The sequence below is a fragment of the Poromitra crassiceps genome (genome assembly GCF_964638095.1).
Source record: "Poromitra crassiceps genome assembly, chromosome: 5".
Lineage (NCBI taxonomy): Eukaryota > Metazoa > Chordata > Actinopteri > Beryciformes > Melamphaidae > Poromitra > Poromitra crassiceps.
In genome coordinates, this window is record NC_139642.1 from 85,658 (window position 1) to 109,165 (window position 23,508).

Genomic DNA, 23,508 nt, shown 5'->3' on the forward strand with positions numbered 1-23,508 from the left:
GGCCACAAAAACTGGCACAGGGGTGTTGTGACCTCATTATGCAGTTTCTTAAGGGTGCCCGAAGGTGCGCTCCCCGTAGCAAAAGACCAGCGGTCCCTCCATGGGATTTGGAGGTGGTGCTGGCAGCCTTACAAAGCGAGCCGTTTGAGCCCATGGAAACAGTGGGGCTGAAATGGCTTTCTCTCAAAACAGCGTTCCTACTGGCAATAGTATCGGCTAAGAGAATTAGTGAGCTTCATGCTCTGTCGGTACATGAGGAGTGCTGCCGGTTCCTGCCGGAGGATGCCGGGGTGGTGCTGCGCCCTAATCCTGCATTCCAACCTAAGGTTTGGTCTGAGTCCCGAAGTGCTCAGACTCTAGAACTACGGCCTTTCCGCCCTCCTCAGGATGGTGAGGAGGGGCTGAGGGGGCAATCTCGATTGTGCCCTGTCAGGGCCCTGCAGGTGTATCTTGACCGGACACGTGATCATAGAGCAACAGACCAACTGTTGGTTTGTTTCAGACCTGACCGCTGTGGACAGGCAGTCTCCAAGTCAAGAATCTCTCTCTGGGTAGTGGAGGCAATCCAGCAAGCATATAAGGCAGTAAATAAACCGTCCCCGGCAGTGCTGCGGGCACATTCCACACGCGGTCTAGCTACCTCATGGGCGTTGTGGAGGGGCGCTTCTCTGGCAGAGATCTGCACAGCGGCCTCATGGGCGACCCCATCGACCTTTACCAGGTTTTATTGTATGAATGTGGCAGCCGGCACTCCGTTTGCGGACCGGGTGCTGGGCATAGCACAGTAGCAGGATTACATTCCGTGCCTCCGAGACTAGGGCCCGGAGCGGGCATCAGCCGGAGGGATGTTTTTTTTTCAAAGCTAGTCGAGCAACTTGGCAGACTAGGTGGTTCACCCGTTGCGGCTGGCCTTAGCGTCTGGCGGGGCCAGCTAGGCCTTGGTAGCGTCTTGCACCTTGGCTATGGGTGTGTACATAGTGTATATAGTTCATAAGTGTATGTCACATGGGTGTATTGACACATGGGGGTCTCTGGTGGTGGTGACATCTCATTCGAATGTAACGACCACTTAGGCTCCCGGAGGAGCAGATACGTCTGCTTAGTTTCCTCGCGGGTGTCTTACAGAGGCATCTCAATATGAATGGAATTCATAGGGAGAGAAGTCGACCGATAGGAAACGGATGGTTACACTGTAACCCAGGTTTCCTAAGGGAGACTTCTCTCCCTGCAAGAAGCCGCTCCGAAACAGGCTTCCAAACAGAGACTTTAAGCGAACGCGAGCCGCACCTGAGTGTAGATTATATGGCCAGGGCTGGCCAATCAGCGTGCGGCCGCGAGGGCACACAGGTGGTGCTAATAAGTGTCTTAAAGAGTTATCCAACGACAGCTGCGCTGAATCAGGTATATCTCAATATGAATGGAATTCATAGGGAGAGAAGTCTCCCTTAGGAATCCTGGGTTACAGTGTAACCATCCGTTTCATGACGTCTCTCTTAGGACACGAAACCAAAGGTCCAGACAGGTACATATCCTGTTTTAAAACAGGGGCCCTTGGCTGTCTGACGTTACGATACATGAAACATAGAACTGAAACTCCTGTTTTCCGTTAGCATAGTTAGGGCGAACATTTTATAGGTCACACATATACACGTCTGTATTGTGAACGGTGATGCCATAGAGATATAACAAAACAACAGTGTGAGCTGACAATCAAGTTGTATCGTATCGAATCATTACAAACAATTTTTCCATAACAGAGCTCACTCGTCACATGACTCTCCCTCCCTCTAATTACGTCACTTCCTCCCGTCATGACTGACTTCCTGTACGGGTTCATTGATGCGGCGGTGCGTCTCGCTCGCTCTGCCAGTTCTCCTCGCTCACCGCTCGCTCCGTTCGCCCCCCTCAGACGTTCGTGGACAACTTCCAGACGGCGAAGGAGGCTCTGAGTGCAGCGACAGCCCAGGCGGCGGAGAAGGCAGCGTCCAGCGTCAGAGACTTGGCCCAGAAGAGCTTCCGTCTGTCCATGGACATCAGGCTGAAGGCCCCGCTCATCCTCATCCCCCAGTCCTCCGTCTCCTTGGACGCCCTTGTGGTGGACCTGGGTCTGATCACGCTGGGGAACAGCTTCTCTCTGCTGCCTGCTGAAGGCTTCCCTCTGCCCGCCGTGCTGGAGAAGATGGAGGTCAAGCTGACACAGCTCAAGCTGTCCAGGTACCACACCACCAGTGTTGGGTTAGGGTCGTTACTCAAATAAGTAATATATTAGACGTTACACATTACTTTAAAAAAAGTAATGCCTTACTCAATTACTCCCTGGAGAAAGTAATTTGTTACACTACTCGTTACATTACCTTTGTGTTACTCCACAACATCGCCTGAGATGCATTGTCACCTAATTGCCAGTTAACGATATAACATGAAACCTTACATATGCCCATATCAGCACAAATCCCTATCCTAATAAGGACATACACAACATCTCACTCCTCTCCGTTCCTCCAGCTCATCCAATCTAGTTGTGTTGTGTAATCGAGTTGTTTTGCTTTTGTTGTTCGCACGTTGTTTTTTTTCCATAATCCTGCAGATTCAACCCTGATCCTGCAGATAATTGAATAATTTATGTAATGCAAGTAATGCCATAAGTGTTTGAATCGTAACTGTAATGTGATTACTGGATTTTGCATGACTTTCTAATGCGTTAACCCCAACACTGCACACACCACACACAGCTTCTGTGGACCACACCACACACAGCTTCTGTGGACCACACCACACACATCTGGCAGCTTCTGTGGACCACACCACACACATCTGGCAGCTTCTGTGCATGAAAGCTTGAGAAAAGCAGCTTTATATACACACACGTAAGGGGAATTGGCTGTCTCAAATACGCACATACACACCAGATGTGGGCCGTATCTCTAACATCTCTGAGGGACAGTTTATTCTGCGCTGGTACCGCATTTACCATAAAATGCTGTGAACACCGCAAACATCGGACACACCGCACTAACCATACATTAACCTTTAGATAGAAGTAGATATTCTTACAGGCCTGCCAAGTGGACATTTCATTACAAATCAAAGTCCTTGTATGTGTACATACTTGGCCAATAAAGCTGATTCTGATTCTGAAATGTTGGATTTGTTTTAGGATTATCTGTCAGATCCTTTCTCTATTATCTCGTCATCATTTTTCTCTGTTGGCAGAACGGTTCTGAATCAAGGTTCCCCGCAGCCGGACTTTGAGATTCTCCAACCAATCAACTTGGAGCTTCTCGTCAACAGAAACCTGGTTGCTTCCTGGTTCACCAAGATCCCCGGTGTTCAGGTCCAGGGAGTCCTGAAGTCCATGAATGTAAGAGTCAATACACACACACAGACACACTCTCTGACCCTGTTCTGTCCCTGTCCCACACACTGAAATTTGATTTGACCTATATCTAACCAAGTAAAATCAATTGAGAACCAGTTCTTATTTACAATGATAACCTGGCCAAGAGGCCTTAGCAACAGTATATAAAATAAACACAGTCAACACTAAAAGCTCTGTAGATTAACCCGGTAGTGGCCGATACAGTAATTACACCACAAAACTATTACCAATTCGTTCATTGCATTTACACTTATAACTCATGAACTCAAAAGAGACTTCTCCCTCACTCAAGGAACTGTTACTCTCCTGTTGTTATCTTCTGAATGTGGATAAAACAAACAAGTAGCCTAGACTCTTCCCTTCCTTTCACATGGTCTTAGTCCTTTCAAGCTAGCAGTGAAACAAAAGATGCTAACGAAAATACACTTGACCAAAAACAACATCCAACTCGGTCTTTGAGCATTCATCTCGCCCGCTAAATGTAGCTGACTGGTTATCTAACTAACATCTAGGTACTTTGTGAACTGACTCTAAGTTGTTTTAAACCACATTTACAGACCTGCGGAGCAGTAAGGAATGACACGAGTTATTCAGTGTGCAACCCACTCTGACGCCATTCTGCGTCTGACCTCTGACTTGCCTGACAACGGCTTGAGTTGGGTGTTTCCTACTAAATCTGGTATTACAGCGACACCTGTTGTCACAAGAAGTAGTAGCATTTGACCCAAATGTGTTATGAAAATAATATATGGAGAGACAAACTTATAAAGTAGCTAGTGATCTAAATAAAAATTAAGCGGGTGTCAGTTTTTATTTTAATTTTAATATAGAATGAATGAATGAAACCTTTATTGCCCCTCAGGGAATTTGCTCTGCACAGAGATAGCCCAAAAAACATGAACATGACAGACAGGCAGGCACACACACATATAATACAAAACATGAGCATAATATACATACCGTATTTCCTCTAATAGTAACCGGGGCCTTTATTTACTGAGCCGCAGAGAGCCCCCGTCCTATATTAGAGCAGAGGCCTGTATTCGAGTGAGGCCTTTATTTCTTAATATTAAACTCTCATGGACATACTCCTTTATTTTCATGACTTTTATTGCAAAATAATGCATAAAACCAAACAACGCAAATAAATATTGGTGGTCACTCACTCACTCAGTATCCTCCTCCTCCTCATCTAGTATGTCGGTATCCCCCCGCGTCCTCATCATCATCAACATCATCCAGAACAACAAGTTCATTGTTGACCAGTTCCTCTTCATCTTCCTCATCCTCGGCTGCCTGTCTGTTCTCCTGGTCCCGCTAACGCAGCTGGGCGAGAGCCTCCCGTCCAGCGGCGCAGGGCTGTCCCTGCTTGAAGCAGTGGATGAGGTTGTCTTCACTCCCGTCAGTTTTCACAGACTGTCCACAAACTTGGAAGGACTTTTTGATCAGATCCTTGTCCAGCTTGTCCCAGGCGGCGATCACCCAGTCCACAAGCAGGCGTTGAGCAGGCGCTTTTAGGTTTCCACCTCCAGCTGTGTACTGCTTATCTGCGTCCCCAGCTATCCACTCGTCGTAGGCATCGTGCAGGCTCTGCTTGAAGGGCTGATTCCACATCACACTGTACCAAATTTTCCGCTGCATATTGCACAACGCTCTCTTTAAACTTAACGTCAAACTTTCGTCTGGTTCGTTTGGTCGGTGCCATGTTTGTTTTTATTTCTCTTGTCTGCGTTACGTCCGGTTACGTCACACGGTAGATGCGTTGTGTTATGGGAAATTTACAGTACCGTATTCACCGTAGTTTTTGCTCCTTCGTTTTTTGTTTTTTTTTACCCGGCCTGTATTGAGGGAGGGGCCTTTATTTGTCCGTGCAGGCCGTGCCCCCGTCCTATATTAGAGCAGAGGCCTGTAATGGAATAGAGGCCACTAATAGAGGAAATACGGTACATCATAAAAAAGCATCACACTTCATGACCAATCAAAAAGCACTATGTGCATGATTACATTACGTTCGATCGGCAGTGATTCATGATCAATGATCATGATCAGCATGATCAATAAAGGCTAAAAGATCAAACTAAAAAACAACAACTTGTCAACAGGCTTGTCAAAACTAAAACTTGTCAACTTGTCAATAGGCTGGTTATCCAACCCTCTACATTAGAACATGTGTCCGCCTTCACCCTGTGAGGTGTTAAAGTGTAACCATCTCCCCAGGTGAGTCTGGGTCAGGAGGACCTGGGCGTGCTGATGAAGATCCTACTGGAGAACATCGCAGAGGGAAGTCAAGAGCACAAGCTGGACCTGAAGAGGCAGGGTGAGTCCACTCCACACCTTCTGCTTCTCAACATAGTCAAATGTTTTAATGCTACTTTAGTCCTTTCACGAGAGCAGCAGTTGATGACCAAATACCTCGCCCAAAATCTAATGCCTTAAAAAAGACAGTTGTCTATGGTGCAATCAGTCTTTGGAATAGCAGCCCCCTTCACATACGACAATGTAATAGTCATCATCATTCAAATTTAAGAATGGATGACTCTTAAAGGAACACTCTGCCCATTTTCAACCAGCTTTGTATCATTAGAACATCAGTAGTATATCAGAAAACTGTAAACTGTTTTGAAGTCTGTCATTTAATTTGACAGTTATTGAGTGTTAAAGTGTGGACCAGTGATGTCACTGGTCCACAGTTTACAGTTTTCTGATATACTACTGATGTTCTAATGATACAAAGCTGGTTGAAAATGGGCGGAGTGTTCCTTTAAGCAGTTGGTCAGTAGTCCAGTGTTGGTCATTGTCACGGCACCATTAACTCTGGGCATCATTATTTACCATTATCATTAGGAACTCGTTCATCTAGGGCAGGGGTCACCAATTATTTCTCCACATGAGAATCCCAGATTGTTGCGATGGCCAGTGCCCATCGCTGATCTAGATCACAAATACAACATGAACATCTTTCTTGGTCTCTTTTTCATGATCTCAGATCTAAAGGCGATCAACATCAGGGTTGATATTTGTATTTGATGGGATGATGCCTGTTGCCAAATGAAATGATGACCACTTCTCTGTTTTATCCTGAAAACGTCTGTAAAGAAATTGTTCACAGAAACATCATTCGGTGAAAGAGAGAACTCACGTGTTGTCTCTCCTCTGTGTCCTCAGAGAAGGCGGAGCTGTGTGAGCAGCAGATGGAGGCGGTGATGCCACCGGCAGGAGGCGGTGCTCCGCCGGCCGTCGCCAACGGAGCGCCAGGCGAGAACACCGTTAACGTTCTGCTCAACTTTCAGATCAAAGAGGTAAACAACACACCAGGTGGAGAGACGACTCACTCTGCTGCTGGACGCGTGACCAACATGGCAACATGTCCCCGTACTTGCGCCATTAATCGTTCTCCAAACACAATCCATAGCACATGGTCTAAAAGGCATCACACCCGTGCGTTTAGGGCGTGTCCAAATCCAAATCGCTATTTAAGCGGCACACAAAGTAAGGCACAAGGCCCAAGTTGATGTCCATTCACTAATCATAGGTGTGTTTTGGGCGTAACATGAACTCAACCAATCAACGGATGTGATGGTTAACCTTTGTAAGTACCCTCAAACCCATGTCCTCACCACATCAGACATCTTTCAATTACTGGTATGTCTAGAACCAAATAAATTACACTCAGTTTTGTCAAGATGGAGAAATAGCTTGTTGTCACTCAGCCATATACTAACCAATGTAAGCTCTGAGTTTAAGGTTTCTTCAATGACGCTTTTGTCTTTGTGCGACATAAGTAAGGCAGAGGCATCTGCATGAAGAAAGAGATCAGATGAATACGCTGGTTTCAAATCATTTATATACAGCAGGAAAGAAAGAGGCCCTAGGACACTCCCCTGGAGAACGCCACACTCTAGTATCTCCGGACTGGATAGTAATCCATTAACATCCACCATGTGTACTCTGTCTTTAAGATAAGAACCTACCCATTCAACTACTGACTCACTGAACCCCAAAGCTTTCAGTTTCATCAGTAATATAAGACAATATATCGTCTCAACATACACATTCATAAAAAGGAGAGCTCACAATACACAAGTCAAGTTTAGTCATGACTTGTTTAGCAATGACTTGTTTGGATGGCACGGTGGCTCAGTGGTTAACACTGTTGCCTCACAGCAAGAAGGTCCCGGGTTCGAACCCCGGTCCGTCCCAGGTCCTTTCTGTGTGGAGTTTGCATGTTCTCCCGGTGTCCGTGTGGGTTTTCTCCGGGTGCTCCGGTTTCCTCCCACCATCAAGAAAGACATGTATGTTAGGGTTAACTCATTGAGTGCCATGGACGTCTTTCGACGTCCAATTAAATAGTGACGTAGAGTGCCACGGACGTCTTTCGACGTCCAATGCGTTTTTTGACGGTAGGACGTCGATCAAAGCCTTCCGCATCTCCTGTACAACTATTGTAGCTATTGGAGGTCTATAACCTATTTTACAGAACCCTTAGGTGGCGACAGTGCTCTCCAGGTTAACAGAAAGGCAGAGAAAAACAGAGAATAAGTCGTTGGGGAAACGGAAATCGCATCGCATCCGTATGCATTGATATGCATGAAGCGTTTTAACATTAGATGTGCCTGCAGCAGCCAATCTGCTCCCACAATTGAGCTCCTCCATGTCCGCTGTGACAGCCCATTCGCATGATCAGCCGTGGCGTTGTTATTATTCTCAACTGGAAGCATAGGAGCCGGTGACAAACACACGCGGAAACGCTGTAAAAAAGCTGGATGTCGCGCACCCTTCACTGCGCACAGCAAACTCAGCAGAGAGCCACCTCCCATACGGAGGAGTGTGCAGTTGAGGGGTGGGAGGGGGGGAGGGCACGCAGAGCAGCACACAACACCCAGACAGACCCAGGCAGCAGGACAGGGTTGGCAAACGCAAGCCAGAATATCCGATGCCCACCAGCAGCAAATCAAGATCAGCAAGAAGCTGCAACCAGCAGCGCACGCAGGGGCCAGCGCTGCTGGTTGCAGCTAAAAATATTATTCTGCCAAACAAAATTCCCTGGCCTTCACTGTTTTATTGAAGGAAATTATTTTTGAGGTGTGACTACATCAGAAAATTAGCTTCAGAGTCAGTGATGTGTTTGAAATGTTTAATTTCACAAAAGGGCCATTATCTCAGCTTCTAGAAAAAAACTGCTCTTTTTTGTTAAATCAAGCTATCTTCTCCGGCTGATAACTAAAGAACGGAAAATGGGATCAATAAACTTTTTTTTGCAGGTGATAGAAGAGAGTCTCATCGTTATTTGTGCGTGTTCAGTGTTTACATAGTAATTATTAAAGAAATGATATGACTGTTTTAAAATGCATTGCGGCCTATGTGGCACAGTACAGCACCTTTTGCCCAAGGGCCGTGGCACTCAAAGTGTTAGGTAGGTTCAGGTGGTGGTTTTCATGCTGTACAACTTTACTGTATGTATTTTGGGTGTTTTCTGTTGGTTTTATGTTTTGATCATTGTTTGTTTAAATGATGAACAGTAAAAGTGTCCTGTAAGCCCATGTGGGCTGGGCTTCATTCGAAGCATGACACTTAAATAAAGAAAATCAATCAATCAATCAATCAAAATAAAGCCTGGCTATAAAAAGCACTCGCTTGTTTCCATTGCGGTCCTCAACAAACAACAGAAAGACAAAAACACACACGATTGGGAATCACCTTCTATACTCAAATTGAGACTATTACATTATTACTAGATTGAATAGGAATAATGGCACGCTTGAATATTATACAATACATAAACATTTGTTGTTACATGTAAGGAATTAACATCCGTTGAAAATAAAACAAAATTTAGGATGGGGAGGGAGTGGGTTTGCTGGGAAGGGGTTTGCAGTGGGGAGGGGGGGGGGAAGCTCGACCTCATTGGACTGGAGGCTATGTTATCGGCTCATAGCAGCATCCATGTGACATGGCTCCGATACGCTGTGATCGAGAGAAGAGAGGGGGGGGGGGGGGGGTGTGGGGGTGAGCGTCTAGTGGGTAGTTTGCAGGTGCTGATAGGCTGGACCGAACGGCATGAGGGGGGAGGGAAGATTGTGTGAGTGTGTGCGTGTCTGTTTTGAGTGAGCGGAATGTGGATGTCCTTGTGTGCAGTATGTCAGATAAGGGGGCCGTTTCTTTCCCGGTTGGTAAGCGAAAACATAGCGGTTCAGGAATGTCCATCGCCATGGATACAGCCTTGTCCAAAGTCCTTATCTTGCAGATGTGTAGGTAATGGGTGAACTGAGGCTCCTCGTTTCCACAAGCCCCTCCACGGGGAGAATTTTCATACACCAGGGAGTCCGAAAAAAAGCAATGATGGATAATTTGGTTATCCGAGTGGAAAGTATATTCCAAATTTATTTTTCCCTCGGAGCTCATCTCTTCAACTTAAAACACTTCAATCCCGTATTATGACTTCATTATCTCCAGAATCTTGTCCAACTTTCTGTTCACGTCTGCAGACATACATTCCATCTTTTGTATGCGTTCCGTTATAGAAATAGTCTGAGAGTTCACAATACGAGCCAACTCGTTAATCATATTCATGATAAGGGCTATCTTTGGGCTTTCGTTTTTCCCCATTATCATGCAAATTTTACGATAGACGACTGCAATGCCGATTCCCATCAGCAAATGTCCAGCTATCATGAATCCGAATAGGTAAACATCTTCGACGTCCTCAACGGTCAAAATGGCAAGGCATAAAGTCTGCCATTTCATCCATCCGTCCATTACATACCCAGCTGGAAACGTGCCATCTGGGCATTTTGGCTCCCCCGAACCAGCGTGCTTCGTGGAGATAATCTTATCAATTGCGTTGAGAGACCAGGTTATTAGTTCCATAATTCCTTCAGATTTTGAAGAGACAGCGGAAAGGAGAAACTTTTTTGGAGCAGTCGGCAAGCTGAGGGAAGTCAGAGGCAAAGCAGGAGAGCAGGAGGAGTTTGCGACCGTTCAGTCCAAGAGCGAGTAGGAAGACATTAGTGAGATCAGACTTGGAAAATGGATTCCCAGATTTTTGTTCTCAATTGCCTCTCATGGCTTCCGTACATTTTTACCTGAAGAGGAAAACTATGGACTGAAGCATGATTAAACCTCTGGATTCAAAGTGAAAGTCGTGGGGAGAAAGCAGGCTAAAAGCTGTACCTCCTGTGCTTCCTGCGCCTCCAGGTGGCGCTGAGTCAGGATGACCTGAAGGTTCTGCTGAGGATCCTGATGGAGAACCTGGGAGAGGCTGAGAGCCCAGCCCCTGCTGCCTCCACACAGGCAGAGAGCCTACACATCACAACATATACAGACACAGGTACACACACACACACACACACACACACAGGTACACACATGTGTGCGCGCGCGAGAGGATCTGGCTGTAAACTGTGTGTGATGTTGCCCTCAGGCGGCGCGGAGAAGCAGAGTGACATCAGCGATCAGGAGGAGGAGCCTCAGGAAACTGTCAAGTTCAACTTCAACATTCAGTCTCTGGCTCTGGTGTTGTACAGCCACGCCCCCAAACAGGTGAGTCTCTGGCTCTGGTGTTGTACAGCCACGCCCCCAAACAGGTGAGTCTCTGGCTCTGGTAAGAACAGAGGGATCATTCTTGCTACAGATGGCTGACTCAGTCCATATGTTTTTATACGTCTATGAATCTGTCCCATGATGTCTGATCCTTCACCATCGCTCTCCCCTGCCCTCCCTGCAGTCTCCTGGGCTGGGCCTGCTCTCTCCCCTGCCCTCCCTGCAGTCTCCTGGGCTGAGCCTGCGGCAGCAGAGCCTGCGTCTGGGGGAGCTGGCCCTCCACAAGCTGCAGGCGTCTGGGAAGCTGCTGAGCGACGGCAGCATGGAGCTCAGCACCGTGCTGAGCGGCTGCACGCTGGACGACCTGCGCACTGCCATGACCCGCGTCAGCTCCAGGTGAGACCTCTGCTTAAGTAGCGATAACGAATCCTTAATTAACAGTTAACCAATGTGTCTAGTAATAATTACTTATGCTGTTCATGTTAACTAAGGTATTGAGGTTGGTTTGAGGCATGACCTCACTGAGGTTAAGGTTAGAGCAAGTTTATGACCAAGGCTGTTAATTAAAGGTTAGTTAATACTTATTAAACATCAAATAACTCTTAAATAAGGTACCCTTTAGTGTTACCCATTACTTTTTTATTATTGTGCTTGCTGACAAGCAAGGCACAATCTTGAAATCCCACATACTTATTATTCATATTATTATTATTATATCTGCCAAAAAGTTTGGCGCGTAATAACTCCCTCAATTTTTGCGCCACATAGACATGCCAGACCTCAAAATGACCGGCTCATTGAGGACATGTATGCTATGACTTTGCTAAGGGTTTGTGAAAGCGGTTTGGCCGCAATTCGCCATTAAGCGCCATTTTTTTCCCCATTGACTTGCATGGGGTTTGGAAAAATCTTGCAAAATCTTGCAGTAAATTAGCTGTAATTCAGAAACCATAACCACTACAGCTACCAAACTTGGTAGGGAGGTGCACTGAGGGGTCTTTTACTATCCCCGAAAAAATTGCACCAATTGACCATATGGTGGCGCTATAACAGCCCTCCTTACCTTTTGGTCCATAACTTTTGAACCGTAGGGTCTATCATCAAAATTCTTTTTTCCCTGGATTCCTTGGGTCCTCCCGCATCTACTCAACTAGGCCACGCCCATTTCCGTCTGACTAGATTTTCCGCCATTTTGCATTTTGTCCAAAACAGTTTTTTTGCTATTTCTCCTTTGAATTTTGTCCAATCTTCACCAAACCAACGCACACATCATGTGGGGACTGTCCTGCACAACACTGATTTGGAAGTTTTGAAAAAAAACGCACCGTTGCGATATAATCCACTTCCTAAATTCAGTGGGTGGGGCCTATTTCACAAAGATCGTCCGATGCTAACCAAACTTGATACAGGTGTGGAGGGATGTACTCTGAGCCTATATCAGAAGTATTTTGTCATTTAGCCTTTAGGGGGTGCTATAGCAGCATTCAGTGCCTGTCCCTTCTAAATGGTTTTATTTTGAAGGGCGGCAGGAAGTGCAGATTCATTCTCATTATGGCCAGCCTTCCTTCTTGTATGACACTTGACACTTGTAGATATCAGACACACCTATACTTGTATCACAGTGGGTATATCACTCATGGTCTCCCTCTCATTTGCATACTGTATGTTTTCAGCAGCTCCAACTCTTCTCTGTTAAAAACCAAATGCTAAAAGTGTACTGGAAACAGGAATCCGGTGAGATTTGACCAGATAAATAGAGCTTAAGAGCAACTCTGAGCAGCAGTGTTGCATGTTGGGTAGAGAGAATGATGTAGACAAAAAAAGTATGAAATAACTTACTACAGTCATTCCTCCATCTGTAAAAGTATGACATCACTTACTACAGTCATTCCTCTCCCTCCCTGGTGCAAGTGGGAGCCCCAGGAGAGGGCAAATCAGAGTGAATCAGAGTTCCTTGGATTTTCTAGGTCACTTGTCGCCAACCAATAAAAAAATTCACAGGGCCGACCAGAGCCCGCCCCCTCACAGCCCTGACAGCTGCCTGCAGGAAACCTGTTGTGTTCATGTATGGCATGGGAGGCCTGTCTGTTCTGTTAGCTGCTGTGTTACTATAGCATGGAAACATGTCCAGAAAACAATGAACGGAACCCATGGGTAAGTGTCACCACTTTGTGGTTGTTCATTATATAGAGCCAGCTGGGTTTGAAAACATAATGGAAGAGATAGCCTAGTGTGAATAGCCTAGTGTGAATGGAGGCTGTTAGCCACAACAACTGTGCCTTATAGGCTAACCTCAGCCAGCCAAAACAAACACCTTGTCCCCCTGGTGTTAGGACACACTGTTCATCAATGTTTGGGACTAGTTGCAACAAGCTAATTGAGCTAATGGTAGCATTAGGCGTTAGTTAGCATGCTACCCAAGCAGCTTCTCTGGCTGACTGGATACATGACAACCGATCAGCAACTCTGTAACAAAACTAAAAGGGTAACATTACTTTGGTGACCAGGGACTATTATCAGTCCATTTTCCCCACAGGTCAGTTGCTGCCACTGACCTGTAGGGGTGCTTTGTGTAAAAAATGGGTACATTGCTCAGCGCCCCCATCGTTGATTTCGTAACTTCAAGGCACCTTCTACTAGATGTAAAATTCGATGAGCTTTCCAACGGCGTCAGTCCCGTGTCTGTAGCTGCTTCCCTCCCCGAGATATGGCCAAAAAACCACGTCCAATTTTTTTTTTTTTTTTTTTGCTCCAAATTGCACCAATTTCAAACCGAAGTATATATGTCGGGAGATGTCTTCACGCACAAAGTTTCATGCAGTTTAAGCCATTTTCCTAGGAGTTATGAGCATCTGATGTTGTAACTATTTCATGTAAAAAAGGGTACATTGCTCAGCGCCCCCATCGTTGATTTCGTAACTTCAACGCACCTTCTACTAGATGTAAAATTTGACGAGCTTTCCAATGCCGCCAGTCCCGTGTCTGTAGCTGCTTCCGTTCCCGAGATATGGCCAAAAAACAACGTCCAAAGAATTCAGGCACATTTTTGCTAATAGCGTCGTTGACAATTTCCACATTATATAGTATTTGGGTGTAATACACCTTTAAAACTGTAAGTACTGTAGTATTTGGGTGTAAGAGTCCTTTGAAATTAACACACCCATAACTACTTAGTCCCCCGAGCTGCATGGGCAGGGACCTTGCAAGGCAGGCAGTGCATGGCGAGGACGGCAAGCACAATTACATTTTCGGTAGGAAATGTAGACATTCTAGTTTAATTTGATATCTGATTTACTTATTTTATACTCAAGTTTTTTGTACTACTATTTTTACTATTAGTGGAGTAGGAGTTTCATTATTGATTGCTTGATTGAAAGAAAGGTGAATACAGAATACACCAGCGAAGAAGAAGATCCAGACAGGCTAACACAGTTAGCTAATGCAGTCCACATACGTCAGCAAACAACCTGCAACAACACAGAGTCCAGTAAAAAGATACAAACCTTGGCCCTAGACAACTGAATTGGTTAAACTCACAAACACATAATCAAGTGAGGCATATAATCAAGTTGAATGCATCACGTAAGGGTAAGAACATAATGTTGCACTAGGTCAGGGATACTCAACTTGCTTTGCCCGGGGGCCACTTTCGTGAAATGATAGAAGGCCAGGGGCCAGTTAACACATTCAGTGCCAAGGACGTCTGTGGACGTCCTAAAAAAAAGTAACGAGGAGTGCCAAGGACGTCTGTGGACGTCCTAAAATCATAATTCATATTATTCCATAATTCTGCTGTTTAAGGTCGTACCTAGCCAGTGAGCATGAATCCCTTCAAGGGATCACACGGCGCCACCTTAAACATCGTCACAGGAGCTGCTCCACCCACCTCAGATCCTTTACTTTGTACAGGAGACAGCGGAGAAAGTGGAAACCGATGCATGCTTTCTGCCAGCGCCGTATATATTGCTCTGCCTACAGCGGAGAGTGGGCTCGGCTGCATCCGCGCTCACAACTGAGCTCTTATGCTTCTATCTATCTCCACACGATTTCCTAGAAAGGCAGCATCCGAAGCCGAACGGCCATGCCTTTTCGTTCAGTCGCGTTTGCCCATCAAGGAAATGATGCGCGCTGGGATCTGTCCGGGGCAAAAACGAGAAAACAAACTGTGCGTGTGGGAGGAGCCCGCAGCTCAGAGGTGGAGAGGGGAGAGGGGGGAGGGAGGGGGGGGGGGGGGGGGAGAGGTGTGTGTGTCACACAGGCTTCACAGAAACCACACCACACGCCACCACATCAGAAAACACCAGCCAGAGTCAGTGAATGTGGTCGAAATTAGAGTGCAAAAGGTATTCATAAAAGGGCCTATAACTTGGAAAGTAAAAAAAAACGACAGAAAACCATTGAAAGTGCACTTTTTTGAGAGGCTGTAATTTCATAATGGAACTGTCTAGAAACAAAATTTCTTCTTTGGAAGAAGCAGGAGTGTTCAATCTTTCATTAAAGTCCAGCCCCGTTAATATAGCCATAATAGAAAAAATTCTATAGCTGTTTTCAACTGAATGGAAGTGAATCTGGCACAGGCTCCAGACAATTTTACTGAAGCGCTGTGGCACTGAATGTGTTAATAAACAAACAATATACATTTTTCTGTAGCGGATTGTATGTTTTTGGGGTGTCAGCCAGGCGTGATTTCTAACCCCACATAGGATAAGCAATAACCACGCCCTGTGGCGCCGGGATTGGCCAGGAGCATTGAAGCTTGGGACTAAAGCACCTGGGGTTTTTCATCTTTTAAAATAAAGATGTTTAAAAAACTATTGCTTGTTACATTTTCAGGGCTGTACCTTTTCTCTGGGTAAGAATTGAGCTTGAAATTAACGATATGATACATTATATTATATGAGCTATGAACGTGAACACAACACCGTTTATATTATTGCAGGTTTTTGTAGATTGTGTACATTGTGTAGATTACAATATGCGTATTATTATTATTACTATGCTAAGGAAGGTATGTGACCATAATTCATTTCAATGTCCGCTCTCAATGTCCGCACTCGAAATCGCTGTCCGTTCTCAAGAGCTATTCAGTTGGTTCATGAAATCGCTGGGCTGCGTGCCCTCCAGTGTTGCTCCTGGCCAATCCCGGCGCCACAGGGCGTGGTTATTGCTTATCCTATGTGGGGTTAGAAATCACGCGTCAGCCAGAGTTTAGTCTGACAATGTTGTGCACACCGGATATAGTTAGTTAGGTTAAGTGAGTAGGCTACATACATAAGTGCCTGGGTAGCAAGCAGACGGCGGTATTTGACAATTTAGCAGCTAAATCATAGATTATTGAAAGATATTCCATATTCCAGACTGAAATGTGGTAACAGAAGTGGAGTATTGACCAGAATGACATGAACATTTGGACACTTATTCAGCGGGTATCTTGCATGTTGCGTTCAGGTGCACTGTAAAAAAATATATATATATTTTTTTGCAATTCCATGGCGGGCCACACAGGGGGCGCCCGCGGGCCGCATGTGGCCCGCGGGCTGCCAGTTGAGTATCACTGCACTAGGTGATGACGTGGAGCTAATTGTAAGCTACGTCGAAAATCAAATGATCAAATAATAACAATTCCTAGACAGTAATATTTATGAGCCAGGTTTTCATAACAATTAGTACATTAACACGCTCTGATGTCCCATCTGTCGGGCGGCTGTAGTAGAGCGGGTCGTCCACTAATCGCTTTGGATAAAAGAGGTCGGTGGTTCGATTCCCGGCTCCTCCAGTGTCCTTGGGCAAGACACTGAACCCCAAATTGCTCCCGTTGGTGTGGCAGCACCCTGCGTGGTAACCTGCCACCATCGGTGTGTGAATGGGTGAATGTACTTACTGAGTGTGAAGCGCTTGGATAAAAGCGCTATATAAATGCAGGCCATTTACCATTTACCATCTGTCTGTGCAGGATGATCAGGAAGCGTGAGGAGGAGAGCGCCGAGGCCATGATCGACGTGACGTACCGTCAGAGTGCGGCGGGGGCGGGGCCTGAGCGTGAGGTGGTGGCCGTGTTGCAGAAGCTCTACCTGTGTGCCAGCGTGGACTTCCTCATGACCGTGGCCGACTTCTTCATCCAGGCACTGCCGCAAAGCCCCGCCCCCCCAGCCTCCACCGCCGCCCACAGCGACAGGCTGCCTCTGAAACAGCTGGCCGAGCCCCGCGGAGGTTCCGCCTCCAACGCCGGTAAGACACCCAACGCCCTGCGGAGGCTCCGCCTCCAACGCCAGTAAGACACCAATGCCAGTTTGGGGGGGAAAGCATGGCAATTCACTTTTTCATCTCACCGATTTTGAATCTTCAGCCCCTGAGCAGCAGTGGAAGCGGACGCGGCTGCGGGCGGTCGTGGTCGACCCGGAGGTGGTGGTCGTGGCCGACCTGCTGCGGGCCGACGCCCCCTCGCTGGTGGCCTCCTTCCAGTGTGACGTCAGCCTGACGGAGGAGGGCGGAGCCCACAGCATGATGGCCAACCTCAGGGAGCTCCGCCTCCTGGCCTGCCCCTTCCTCCACAGCCCAGAGCACAAGGGCATCACCACCGTGAGACACACACACCACACACATGCACGCACACACACTCACGTACCAGCACACACACGCAGGGGCGGACTGGGATCATAATTCAGGCCGGGCATTAGATACCAAGCAGGCCAGGCTGATACGGGCCGACGTGCGTGCCGGCGTCCGAAGGGCGGCGGCGAAAAATTTGGGCCGTTTGAAGCTCAATTTGGGCCGTTTGTAGCCAGATTTGGGCCGTTTGAAGCCCAATTTGGGTCGTTTAAAGCCAGATTTGGGCCGTTTGAAGCCCAATTTGGGCCAAGTCCAACTTTACAATGAGATGCACCCACTTTAACCCTGAATAAAGTAATAAAACCACTAGTAAACCAGTAGGCGGCGCCTGGCCTGCTGTTCAGTGAGTGGCCTGACTGCGGGCACACACAAAAAAAAATAAAAAAAAATTGTTTTTGCAGGCCAGGCCACCGGGCATTTGCCCGACGTGCCCGATTATGCAGTCCGCCCCTGCACACACGCCACACAGCACACACGTACGCACACACACAGAGACACCCACGCACGCACGCACTCACCCACGCACACACAGAGCACAAGGTCATCACCACGTCATTACACACACACACACACACACACACACACAGAGCACAAGGTCATCACCACGTGAGACACACACACACACACACACACACACAGAGACACCCACGCACACACACACTCACCCACGCACACACAGATCACAAGGTCATCACCACGTGAGACACACACACACACACACACACACACACAGAGACACCCACGCACACACACTCACCCACGCACACACAGAGCACAAGGTCATCACCACGTGAGACACACACACACACACACACACACAGAGACACCCACGCACACACACACTCACCCACGCACACACAGAGCACAAGGTCATCACCACGTGAGACACACACACACACGCACACACACTCACCCACGCACACACAGATCACAAGGTCATCACCACGTGAGACACACACACACACACACACACACACACACAGAGACACCCACGCACACACACACTCACCCACGCACACACAGAGCACAAGGTCATCACCACGTGAGACACACACACACACAGAGACACACACACACACACACACACACACACACACACACACACACACACAGAGACATATAGAGTTATTTCTCTGTCTTTATGGAGCCGCAGGGATGAGTCCTAAAACCTGTCTGGAAGTCAATGGTGTTTTTCTATGGGGATTTTGGTTAAATGACTGAAATAACGTCTGTGCTTAACAACAGTTTATGAAACAAAGACCTTTGTGTTCAGCAAGATCATCTTCACAATTGAACACCACTTTATCATTTTTGAAGTGTTTTATGAAAATCAGATTTACACTTTAAAAATGTGGTGATAATTTGTGAAGGTTAACGTGTTGAACACAAAGGTCTCAGTTTCATAAACGTCTGTTAACCACAGATCTTATTTCAGGCACCTAACCAAAAATCCCTATAGAAAAATGCCATTGGCTTCCAGACGAGGGAACCAGCACAATGCTAACTTCTGGGTTAACCTACAACAATACGTCATTCCTGCTTTACTTTATTATGCAGTCAAAGAGTTTTGTTACTTTGCAAATCCAATAGTATATTGACTGATAGAAATGTCATTCTTTGCCAATAGGTGTTGAGGCCTTGCTCAGTCGCTTTGGAAACCAAAAGCCAGCCCAACCAACCACTGACCGGCTTTGTGACAGTGGAGGAAGTCTTCGTCAAGGTACTTTCAGCTGAAATTGATCTTATTTATATGTATGATAGTATGTATAGATAGATAGATGGATAGATGTATTTCCTCCAAAAGTGGCCGGTAGTCATTTAAAATAACTGATAATGAAACAAAGGCCAGGAGTAAAAACAACGTTGGATATGGGTAAACTCCTGGTGTTTGTTATAGTTTGTAGTAACATGTAAATTAAACATAGACTGTATAAAAAGCTACCGTGACATCATCACCTATTGGTTTTTAGACTTGTGTTTGGAAGTCTGGAGGTTAGCATTTTCACCGTCGCCATCTTGGTTATTTGGAGACAGAGGTGATGTGAATTTGGACAAGTGATCGGCCAGCTGTGCGATCACTGGACAGGCGACCTGTCAATCACGCCCAAAAGTGTTGTCCGCTTTATCTTCTAGGGACCATAATTTACTAAATTGATTGATTGATTGATTGATTGATTGAAACGATTTATTTCAAACCGTTAAAACGATACATAAAATGAAAAAAACCAGTAAACATAACAGTCCAATAGACTTCAGCAAAAGGAAAATACGTAAACTCCAACATAAAGAAAAGGCGAACTGTTTGAAAAGGGGCCGGAAGAAGCCTACTGTAGGCTTATCGAGTCCTGCCCCCAAATCATTCATAAACAAATGTATACATCCATATACATGCATATACCAACTCCCACGCTCCTCCACACCCGCTCATGTATACAAATACATACATACATATATATGTATATATATACACATACGTATACAAACTTACCCATACACACACAATATCATAAATCAACCCACATATCCCTATCAATACTTATTCCTAATAATACATTCCAATATTACCCCAATAACCCAATGCTTTGATACTAACTTGTGCTGTACCAATGCATATAAGAATATTTACAATGTACACAACAATTCTAAATGAACATCATGCTGTATTGAAGAAGACTTGAAACTAGTGATTGAGACCATCAACTCCTTAGGAAAGATGAACAACCTTCACCCAGAGAGCAGGATGAGAGAAAGCTGCTGTGTGGCAGAACCTTTGAGGTTAACTCCTGTGAACTCCTCTGCTGCAGATCTCTCCGGTCATCTTGAACACGGTGATGACGATAACGGCGGCCATGACGGCCAAGCCTCAGAGCGAACAGAGCCAGGAGGCGCGGCCCGGCGTCACAGACCTGTGGTCTGTCATGAACATCTACGCGTGTAACTACTGGTTCCTGGGGGTGGACCAGGCCACCGAGGCCACGGAGAGCTTCACCGAGCCGGACGCACGCAACCAGGGAGAGAGCTTCGCCGTCGACGTCAAGGTGCCACGTTTATATCCTCTTGAGTCCTCAGTGGCGACATCACGACACGAGGCGATCAGCGCTCACTCCCATCAATGCTTAATTGACAAAAAACGGTCTTTATCAGTTAACAAGTCCGACCGGCGAGTCCTTGTCTCCAACGTCCGAGTCCAAATGCATGAATGCTTGAGTCATCAGTGCCTCAAGTGCAAGTCGAATCACGACTCCTGAAAATTGGACTTTGGGTCTGAGTCCTGGACTACAAGTACTACAACACAGAGTCCAGGTGACTGTGGACTCAGGCCTGTGTAGTTCAGTATGCTCTGTGTAACATGTGTGTTGTCTTTGGCAGGTGGTCCAGGTGACTTTAGACTCGGGCCTGTGTAGTTCAGTATGCTCTGTGTAACGTGTGTGTTGTCTTTGGCAGGTGGTCCAGGTGACTTTAGACTCAGGCCTGTGTAGTTCAGTATGCTCTGTGTAACGTGTGTGTTGTCTTTGACAGGTGGTCCAGGTGACTTTAGACTCGGGCCTGTGTAGTTCAGTATGCTCTGTGTAACGTGTGTGTTGTCTTTGGCAGGTGGTCCAGGTGACTTTAGACTCGGGCCTGTGTAGTTCAGTATGCTCTGTGTAACGTGTGTGTTGTCTTTGACAGGTGGTACAGGTGACTTTAGACTCGGGCCTGTGTAGTTCAGTATGCTCTGTGTAACGTGTGTGTTGTCTTTGGCAGGTGGTCCAGGTGACTTCAGACTCGGGCCTGTGTAGTTCAGTATGCTCTGTGTAACGTGTGTGTTGTCTTTGACAGGTGGTCCAGGTGACTTTAGACTCGGGCCTGTGTAGTTCAGTATGCTCTGTGTAACGTGTGTGTTGTCTTTGACAGGTGGTCCAGGTGACTTTAGACTCGGGCCTGTGGAGTTCAGTATGCCCTGTGTAACGTGTGTGTTGTCTTTGACAGGTGGTCCAGGTGACTTTAGACTCGGGTCTGTGTAGTTCAGTATGCTCTGTGTAACGTGTGTGTTGTCTTTGACAGGTGGTCCAGGTGACTTTAGACTCGGGCCTGTGGAGTTCAGTATGCTCTGTGTAACGTGTGTGTTGTCTTTGACAGGTGGTCCAGGTGACTTTAGACTCGGGCCTGTGGAGTTCAGTATGCCCTGTGTAACGTGTGTGTTGTCTTTGACAGGTGGTCCAGGTGACTTTAGACTCAGGCCTGTGGAGTTCAGTATGCTCTGTGTGTGTTGTCTTTGACAGGTGGTCCAGGTGACTCTGGACTCAGGCCTGTGGAGTTCAGTATGCTCTGTGTGTGTTGTCTTTGACAGGTGGTCCAGGTGACTTTAGACTTAGGCCTGTGGAGTTCAGTATGCTCTGTGTGTGTTGTCTTTGACAGGTGGTCCAGGTGACTTTAGACTCAGGCCTGTGGAGTTCAGTATGCTCTGTGTGTGTTGTCTTTGACAGGTGGTCCAGGTGACTTTAGACTCGGGCCTGTGTAGTTCAGTATGCTCTGTGTAACGTGTGTGTTGTCTTTGACAGGTGGTCCAGGTGACTCTGGACTCGGGGCTGGGCCACAGGACCGTCCCGTTGCTGCTGGCTGAGTCTTCCTTCAGTGGCTCGGCCAGGAACTGGTCCTCCCTGCTGCACCTAAACGCAGACATGACGCTGGAGGTGACTGTGGGGATCACTCACATTTTACTGACTCAGGGAAATACCTGTGCAGTGAATCATTTTTAGCTCACTCATGATGTGTCATCATGTGACATGAGATGGATTTGCACATCACATTAATATATTTTTTAATCACTTTTTTTTACTTGAAAAAAAAAATTCAGTGTTGCTCTCAAACCTATTCTGTTTGATTGCATGATAAAGACACAAAAGTGAAAAAAGTTTGTTGATTGATATTCAACAAAGCCTTGTAATAAACAATGTTGTTCTCATCTTGATCCTAACAGTCTTGTCAGCAATCCAGAAGTTGAATGTATAAATAATGATATAATAATATGTCCTGTGTGTCTGCAGGTAAACTACTTTAATGAGAGCCATGCAGTCTGGGAGCCACTGATAGAGAGAGTGGATGGCGGGAAACGCAGGTGGAACCTCATGCTGGAGGTGAGACTGTTAGCAGTTAGCTTCTGTTTCAGCTAGCAGCACTAACACTGTGTCTGTTTAAGCTAACAGCGCTAACACTGTGGAGACAGACAGCAGTGTTAGACTGCTGACACAACACACACTGACACAAACACACTGCTTTATACTGTATAAAGGTCTATATTAAGGCATTCCATGTCTTCACTCTTGATCTGGGTGAATTATTCTGCATTCTTTGTGTCCAAACTGAGTGTGGATCTGACACAGTGTCTGATATGTTTGATCCTGCAGATGAAGAACAACCCGGTCCAGGACAAGAGTCCAGTTCCTGGAGACGACTTCATCGTTCTCCCTGAACCTCGCACTGTCATCACCATCTGCTCCAAAGACACCATGAACATCACTGTGTCGCAATCCTGCCTCAACGTCTTCACCAACCTCTCCAAGGTAAGACTCTCTACCTCAACGTCTTCACCAACCTCCAGCTCCAGGGTAAGGCCCTACCTGAACGTCTTCACCAACCTCCATGGTAAGACTCTACCTCAATGTCTTCACCAACCTCTCTAAGGTAAGGCTCCACCTCAAAGTCTTCACCAACCTCTCCAAGGTAAGACTACCTCAAAGTCTTTACCAACCTCTCCAAAGTAAGACTCTACCTCAACATCTTCACCAAACTCTCCAAGGTAAGACTCCTCCTCAAGGTCTTCACCAACCTCTCCAAGGTAAGACTCCTCCTCAAGGTCTTCACCAACCTCTCCAAGGTAAGACTCTACCTCAATGTATTCGCCAACCTCTCCAAGGTAAGCCTCATCCTCAGTGTCTTCACCAACCTCCAAGGTAAGCCTCATCCTCGGTGTCTTCACCATCCTCCAAAGTAAGCCTCAA

General features: G+C 46.5%; 1 pseudogene across 1 annotated transcript in view; it reads left to right on the forward strand.

Moving 5' to 3' along the window:
* Positions 1-643: 643 nt before the first annotated feature.
* LOC310777399 (intermembrane lipid transfer protein VPS13C-like) overlaps positions 644-23,508 on the forward strand; it is a 109,993-nt pseudogene continuing 87,128 nt past the window's right edge. The window contains exons 1-15 of the transcript in view: positions 644-721; positions 1,871-2,214; positions 3,214-3,361; positions 5,597-5,696; positions 6,545-6,678; positions 10,574-10,706; positions 10,800-10,918; positions 11,145-11,314; positions 16,872-17,146; positions 17,265-17,497; positions 19,155-19,247; positions 20,332-20,565; positions 22,069-22,200; positions 22,555-22,644; positions 22,915-23,070. The product of the transcript in view is annotated as an intermembrane lipid transfer protein VPS13C-like (transcript). The remainder of the gene's footprint in view (positions 722-1,870; positions 2,215-3,213; positions 3,362-5,596; positions 5,697-6,544; positions 6,679-10,573; positions 10,707-10,799; positions 10,919-11,144; positions 11,315-16,871; positions 17,147-17,264; positions 17,498-19,154; positions 19,248-20,331; positions 20,566-22,068; positions 22,201-22,554; positions 22,645-22,914; positions 23,071-23,508) is intronic.